The following is an 8861-nucleotide window of genomic DNA, read 5'->3' on the forward strand; positions in this document are numbered from 1 at the left end:
ATGAGGACCCTCGACTTAGCCTTTCTGAAGTCCACAATCGATTCTTTGGTCTTCCTGATGTTGAGTGCAAGGCTGTTGCCGTGGCACCACTCAACCAGCTGATCTATCTCACTCCTGTATGCCTCCTCGTCACCATCTGAAGTTCTGCCACCAATAGTTGGCAAATTTATAGATGGGATCTGAGCTGTGCCTAGCCACACATTTGAAGCTGTAGAGAGAGTAGTGGGCCAAGCACACATCCTTGAGGTGCACCATTGTTGATTGTCAGTGAGCAGGAGATGTTATTATTGATCTGCAGACTGTGGTCTTCTGGTGAGAAAGCCAAGGATTCCGTTGCAGAGGGAGGTACAGAGGCCCAGGTTGATTGGTACTGAGGGTATGATTGTTTTGAAGATTGAGCTGTAATCAAAACCCTGATGTAGGTATTACTATTGGCCAGGTGATCCAAGGTGAGTGGAGAGCCAGTGAGACTATATTCGCTGTAGTCCTATAGTGTCGACAGGCAAATTGCAGCAGGTCCAGATCCTTTCTTAGGCAGGAGTTGATGCCAGCCATGACCAAACTCTCAAAGCACTTCATCACAGTAGATGTGAGTGGCACTGGTTGTTGAGGCAGCCATTTTGAAACAGGTGGGAACTTCCGACTGCAGCAGTAAAAGATTGTGGATGCCCTTGATCACTCACGCCGGTTGCTTGTCACAGGTTTGCAGAGCCTTACCAGGTACACCATCAGGACTTGATGCCTTGCGAGGGTTCACCCTCTTGAAAGATGTGCTGACATCAGCCTCTGAGACAGAGATCACAGGGTCACCAAATGCTGCAGGGATTCACGCAGGTGTAATTTTACTCTCCCTTTCAATACATGCATAAGAGGCATTGAGTTCATCTGGGAGTGAAGCATCAGAGCTACTACTTTGATGCTGATGTTAGGTTTCGATTTGTAGGAGTTAATGGTCTGCAAGCCCTGCCAGAATGACATGCATCCAATTCCATCTCTAATCTCAATCAGAATTGTTTTTTCACCTTTAAAATAGCCTTCAGTAGTTGTAGCTGGACTTCTTGCATAGTTCTGGATTACTAGTCTTGAATGCCACAGGTCTAGTCCTTAACAAACTACGAATCTCCCGGTTCATCCATGGCTTTTGGTTTGGGTATGTTCTCAAAGGCACATACTCATCCACACAGGTCTTGATGAAGTTGGTGACAACTGTGGCATATTCATTCAAACTCAAAGATGAATCCCTGAATATTGTCTGATACATGGACTAGAAGTAGTCCTGCATGTACTTCGCCACCTCCCTTGATCATACCTTCTTGGTCCTCTCAGCTGATGCTGTGGTCTATATGGTGGGAGTATAAGTACAGCCAGGTGATCGGACTTTCTAAAGTGTGGCTGTGTGGGATGGCGTGGTAAGCTTTCTTGAGGTTTGGGTGATATGTTGGTGGTAGTTGTTCAGAGACTTCTTCAAGCTGGACTGGTTGAAATTTCCTGCAATGATAGGGGAGGCATCGGGGTGCACAGTTTCATGTCTGCTGATGACATTGCTCAGCTCCTCCAGTGCTTGTCTGATGTTGGCCTGAGGTGGAACGTATACTACAACCAGGATGATGGCCTAAAACTCCCTGGGCAGATAAAATGGATGACTTTTGACCGCTGGATGTTCCAGGTTGGGTGAGCAGGACTGGGACAGAAACTGCCATATTTGTGCACAATGATGAGTTAATCATAAAGCATACGCCACCTCCTCTGCCTTTGAAAGATACAGCTGTCTTGTCTTTGCAGAGAATGGTGAAGCTATTGAGCTGTAGTACCATGTTGGAAATGGCAGAGGATAGCCTTGTTTCAATGAAGCAAAGTAGACAGCAGTCTCAGTCCCTGACCCTTGAATTTTATTTTCCTGACACTGTACGTTCGCCAGCAGGATAGTTGGGACTGGAACGGAGGAGACTCTGGATTATTAGATGAGCCTGCCCCTCTACAGCAGGGCACTTGGGCCAGAAGCATGACAATCAATGTCCGCTGACTATATCAACAACTCATGACATGACCATCAATTTTGACACCTGTGGTAGTGCAGTAGGCCACATTCTTGCAGAAGCATCACATCAATTTTGACCTTGGCAAGGTATTCCAATGAGACAATACATCGCACTGTGCTTTTAACACTGTGCATGTTATTGAATGTATTTTTCAAATCTATAATGTATACATATTTTAAAGTTAAAGGTCCATTATCATCGTCAATTATCCTGTGCCCACTGGCCCACTGTTTTCACAGATTGCTGCACTGTTTTTGGGCTTAGGTACTGGCATGGACATCCCCCAAGGGTGACGTTCCCTGTGGTGAAGTTAGCAGTGTTGCTGAGGGAAGATCAGCATGTTTTCTAACTTTTTTTACAGTTAAAGGGCAGGTAATGTTGAGGAAGTAGTGAGGATCCAGAAGGACGTGGACAATGTAGGAGAATGGGCAAACAAGTGGTGGATGTAGGGAAGTACTGTATAAGGTAAAAGGAATAAAGATGGAAGTGATTTTCTAAATGGGGTGCTAAGAGACCTAGAGTCCTAGTCCAGAAATCCCTGAAGCCTAACTTACAGGTTGAGTCAGTAGTAAGGAAGGCAAAATCAATGTTAGCTTTCATTTAGAGTGGACTAGAATATAAAAGCAAGGACGTAATGCTGAGACTTTGAAAGGCATTGGTCAGTCCACATTTGGAGCATTGTGAGCGGTTTTGGGCCCCATATCTCGGAAAGGATCTCCTGGCATGGAAGAGGGTCCAGAGGAGGTTTACAAGAATGATCTCTGGAATGAAAGGGTTAGCATATGAGGAGTGTTTGATGGCTCTGGGTCTGTAATTGCAGGAACTATCTGTAATTACGATGGGCTTAAGGCCATAAGACATAGGAGAAGAATTTAGAAGAATGGTGGAGGGGGGGGGGGGGGGGCGGAGGTGGGATCTCATTGAAATGTACTGAATATTGGAAGGCCTAGATAGAGTGGACATGGAGAGGGTCTTTCCAGTAGTGGAAGAGCCCAGGACCAAATGGCACAGCCTCAGAATAGAAGGATGTCTTTTAGAACGGAGACGTGTCAGAATTACTTTAGGCAGAGAGTTGTGCTTTGGCAGTCTGAGGTACCCATCCACTTCAAGCAGGCTTCAATTATACTGGTGCCTAAGAAGAGCATGGTAACCAGCCTTAATGATTATCATTCAGTAGCACTTACATCGTCAGTGAAAAAGTGTTTTGAGAGGATGATGATGAAACATATCAACTTCTACCTGAGAAGTGACTTAGATCCTCTCCAATTTACATACCTGCACAACATGTCCACAAAGAATGCCATTTAATTGGCTATTCACTTAACCTTGGAACATCTGGACAGTGAAGAAGTATACATCAGGATGCTCATCATTGATCACAGCTTGGCATTCAATATTATCATCCCCTCAAAACTAATCAGTAAGCTCCAAGACCTTGGCCTCAATACCTCCTCGTGCAATTGGATCCTCAATTTCCTCACTTGTAGACCCCAGTCAGTTCAGATTAGCAACAACATCTCCTCCACAATCTCCATCAGCACAGGTGCACCACAAGGTTGTGTGCTTAGCCCTCTGCTCTACTTGCTTTCCACTTATAACTGTGTGGCTACACACATCTCCAATGCCATATTCAAGTTTACTGACAACACCACTGCCGTAGGCCAACAGGCGGTGGCAAATCAGTGTATAGGAGGGAGATTGAAAATCTGGCTGACTGATGTATAACAGCAACCTCAATGTCAGCAAGACCAAGGAGATGATAATTAACTTCAGGAGGGGGAAACCGGAGGTCCATGAGCCAGTCCTCATCGGGAATCATAGGTGGAGAGGGTCAGCAACTTAAAATTCTTCAGTGTTATCATTTCAGAGGACCTGTTCTCTGAAGGAAGGAAGCTTGGCAGCACTTCTGCTTCCTTCGAAGTTTGTGAAGGTTTGGCATGACATCTAAAACTTTGACAAACTTCTCTAGGTGTAAGGTGGAGATTATATTGACTAGTTGTGTCACTACATGGTATGGAAGTACCAAAGTACCAATGCACTGGAACAGCAAAACCAACATAAAGTCATGGATACAGCCCAGTCCAACAGGGGTAATGCCATTCCCCCTCCCCACCCCCACAGTCCAACTGAGTACATCTACAGAGAGTGCTGTCGCAGGAAAGCAGCATCCATTATCAGGGACCCCTACCACCCAGGTCATGCTCTAATCTCGCTGCTGCCATCAGGAAGAAGGACAGGAGCTTCGGGATCCTCACACCAGGTTCAGGAACAGTTATTACTCCTCAAACATCAGGCTCTTGAACCAGAGGGGATAACTTCACTCAATTTCACTTGCCCCATTACTGAACTGTACACACAACCTATTGACTTACTTTCAAGGACTCTTCATCTCATGTTCTAGATACTTATTGCTTATTAATTAACAATGAATATTATTAATTTTTTTCTTTCTTTTTGTATTTTTGTCTTTTGGACTCTAGTTGTCTGCCCTGTTGGTATGGTCTTTCATTGATTCTATTATGGTTATTGGATTTATTGAGTACGCCCACAAGAAAATGAATCTCAGGGTTGTATATAGTGACATATATGTACTTTGATAATAAATTTACTTTGTTGCTCAAACTTTTTGAATCTGTGGAATTCATTGCCGCAGATGCTGGGGAAGCTAAAGCACTGAGTATATTTAAAGTGGAGGTTGAAAGGTTCTTGATTAGTAAGGGCACCAAAGGTCTTGGGGAGAAGGCAGGAGAATGGGGTTGAGAGGAAAAATAAATCAGCCACAATCAAATGACAGAGCAGACTTGATGGGTTGTATGACCCAATTCCGCTTCGAGGTCATATGTCTTATCTCTGGCAGATGTGTCGAATATTTGAAAATATTCACTGTGCACCATTAAAGCCAGGTTTTTGGCTAACTTTACTGCAATAATAAGCTGTACTATAAAATATAACCATAATATAATAAAATAATTAACCTTATAGCAACAAGGTTTAATACAATATATTTTAACAAAACTGAGAGAAAGGTACATGAAAACACAATATAAATTCTATTGTATGTTTTACAATATAAAATTCAGCAAATGAATAAAAATAATGGCTTAGAAATTCTGGTCCGCAGCAAAGACATAATGTTCACTGTTGAACATGAAAACCTGCCCCCAAAGACAGTTTGCTGGCATGCATTACCATTTTATTGATGGGTTTTACGGTCAGGCACCATCTGTAAGGTATCTTTGCCTTCCAGCAACAGTGACATCATCAAGCTATTTAAGCAGCCAACCAGTCTGAAGAATTCTCACACAACAAATACATTCTTTAAACTCTTAACAGAAAGTAAAGTAAAGGTTGGCAAATAGACATAGATTTATAATTGAATCTGAAATGTTAAAAAATCTTATATATCATATTTTATTATTCTGAAAAAACCACAGAATTTTCAAATGTTTTGAGCAATGACAGTCCACACATTCCCCCCCCCCCCAAAAAGACTGTAAGACCATAAGTCAAAGGAGCAGAATTAGCCAACTTGGCCGATGGAGTCTGCTCCACCATTCCATCACAGATGATTTATTATCCCTCTAAATCCCATTCTCCTGTCTTCTCCCCATAATCTTTGATACCCTCACTAATCAAGAACCAGTCAACCTCCGCTTTAAATATACCCAATGACTTGGCCTCCACAGCCATCTGTGGCAATGAATTCCATAGATTCAGTACCCTCTGGCTGCAGAGATTCTTCCTCATTTCTGTTCAAAGTCGATGTCCCTCTATTCTGAAGCTGTGCCCTGTGATGCTAGACTCTCCCACTAGATAAAACATCCTCTGCACATCCACTTTATCCCAGCCTTTCAAAATGAGATCCCCCCCCCACCCCCATCATTCTCCTAAACTCCAGCGAGTACACTTCTGGAAGTTGTAAAGAGTACACTTCATTTCTAGAAGTTTTTAGTTTTTGAATCAATATGCACTCATATGCTATTCTTCTGAATGCAAGACATAAGATTTCATTTGCTTACAAGGTTTATGAGCTGACAAAATTGTGACTCTTGCAGAACTGATGAACTTCCCTCAGCAGGTGATACTATGTGTCCCTTTGGCAGCCAGCCATAGAACAGAGAGTCTTTGTTACACAGGTTTAGAGATGAACCTCATCAAAAACAGCTGCATATCTCCTTTTGCGAACTACATTCTGGAAATGCTTATCTCTTCTGCAGCTGTTGCATCTGCAGCATTTAGTGATGCTGGGTCTCTGCTGTGTATGAAGGCTTTAACTGTGTAGGCCTTCTCACTATCAACCCTTGGTGCTTCTTTAAAATTTTTACTGATGAAACGTTCTGCCAAGCATATTCTCCTCAGGGATCCATCTGACATGATCCAGAACTTCCTTCTCCTGCAGGGCCTCGAGTATATTCCATGCTGGTCATTGCCTGATTGATGTGGTCTGCAAACATTTTTAAACTAAGTGCGGGTACTCCAACACAGTCTGACTAAATGAAAGTTCTGCGACTACATGGCCAAACCCATCCTTTGCAACACTGGGGACAAATCGAACTCAGCACATGTTTACACTCAGTATTTGCCTACTCAGGATCTATGCACATGTTGATACAAAGTTAGCCAAAAAGGTGAGGGCCACATTTATGTCTCTGCACTGTACTGCTGCCCCAAGACAACAAATTTTAGATATTAGTCGGTGATAAAAAAAATCTGATTATGCTTGAGCAGATCCCTTATTCAATCTCTGGTGAATTGTCCATTATGTCTCTGCAGACATCTAATGTTGAACTGCAGATGAAATGAAAATCAACTTTAGTGACTGCCAAGAACAAGTTTGTGGACCGCATTTAACAACACCGAAAGCACTTTTCACCTGAACCAGGTCCCTTCTTGCAGATGACAGGGAATTCTGCTTCCACAGCCAAGAGGTAAAAGTAAGCAAGCATGTGCTTTATGGTACATCTGTCCAGTAAGAAATTTAAGTTATAGATTGTCCCCAAGTTACATTACAGGCTTCATTTCTATCAATTCTTTGTCACCTAAACAGGTCAAGTAGAATATCTTCTTATTTTTGCTTGCTTCCCCCATTTAAGCATTAGAAAGACAAAGAGGAAGTTCATATTTCTCCAGTCTGTGTAACCCCTTTTAAGTTATTGTTTTCTAGGGTCAGCAGCTTGATGTTCAGCTTTCATACTTTTATGTCAGCCTCCTAACTTTTCCATGATTTTTGCAGCAAGAATGTGCCCAATAATAATAATAATAAATAAATTCACATTGAATCATCAATTGTGAAAACAGCAGCTTACTCAGTAGGAAATTGATTAACCACTGATATTAACTTCTGCAATTTTGTATTGAACTTCTCATAAGTGTACTCCGGACATTGTTGTTACTTTTAATGAAAGGTGGCAATTTTGCTATGAATACAATCAACAATTTGGTTGATGAAGTTAGTAAGGCATTTTACAAGGTCCTTCGTGGGAAATGCATGGGATCCATGGTGAACTGGCCATTTCAATGCTGAATTGACTTGCCCAAAGAAGACAAAGTATAGTGGTCAATGGGACCTATTCTGGCTGGAGGTCTGTGACCAGTGGTGCTTCACAAATTCCAGGACCTCTGATGGTTGCAATATATTTATAAGTGATTTGGGTGAAAACATAGATGGAGGAGTTAGTAAGTTTCCAGAAGATACGAAGATTGGTGGTGTTGTGAATGGAGTAGAAGACTGACATAGGATACAACAGGATATAGATCTATTACAGATATGGTCTGAGAAGTGGCAGATGAATTTTAGCTTGGCCAAATGTAATTTGTTGTCCTTTTGGGAGATCAAACATAAGGAGACAAAGTGCTGTTAATGCAAGACCCTTAAGAGTGTTGACGTGCATAGAGATTTTGGGGTGCAAGTCCATAGCTCCCAGAAAGCAGCTCCATTGGCTGATAGGGAGTAAAGAAAATGTACGACATGCCTGGCCTTTAATAGTCAAGAAATTGAGTTCAAGGGTCAGCAGGTTGTTTTGCCGCTTTATAAGATTTTAGGCAAGCTACATTTGCAGTATTGCATTTGGCTCTGGTCGTCCTAGTGTAGGAAAGATGCTGAGGCTTTGGAAAGGATGCTGCCTGGATTAGAGGGCATGAGCTATGAGGAGAGGGTGGACATTAGAGGGATGTCTGAGAGGTTCATAGGTAGGCACATGAATGTGCATGAAATAGAAGGATATGAAGATTATGTTGGCAGAAAACATTTATTTCATTGGGCATTTGATTAATTAGTTCTGCACGTACATAATGGGCTGAATGGCCTGTTCCTGTGCTGTATTGTTATCTGCTCTAATTCTAACCCTTAATATCTTATTTCCAAGTTTAACTATTTGAAATGACGGAAGGCAAAGAGAATCCTGCATATAGTTTTTATTCTGTGATTGAAGTTATATTGCATCTCATTCTGTTTCCCCTGGAGTTAATCGCTGTACTAACTTGAGGGAAATGAATCAGAGGGGCAGAAATGGCCTAAATCTGCTCCTGTATCTTATGGTCTAAAATTATATTTGTACAGCTGGTGGGTATCATTTGACTTTGGATGTGCACCGTATTTTGAAAATAATATTAATTTTTAGGTTCCTTTTCTGTCATGGCTACCAATTATTTCTCTCTTGAGCGGGGGTCTTTTGTTTGATTGTCAGACCGTCAATCCGGCATACTTTTGAGGCTTATTTTAGAAGGGACAAAAGATTAGATCGGATTGAAGCGGTGTCGGCCGATTTGCCGGAACAGCTGTAATCGGCGCATTGGACTGAGTCGACACGCTGAAGCTTCCGC

This window comes from Hemitrygon akajei, chromosome 19 (assembly GCF_048418815.1).
Source record: "Hemitrygon akajei chromosome 19, sHemAka1.3, whole genome shotgun sequence".
Taxonomy (NCBI): Eukaryota; Metazoa; Chordata; class Chondrichthyes; order Myliobatiformes; family Dasyatidae; genus Hemitrygon; species Hemitrygon akajei.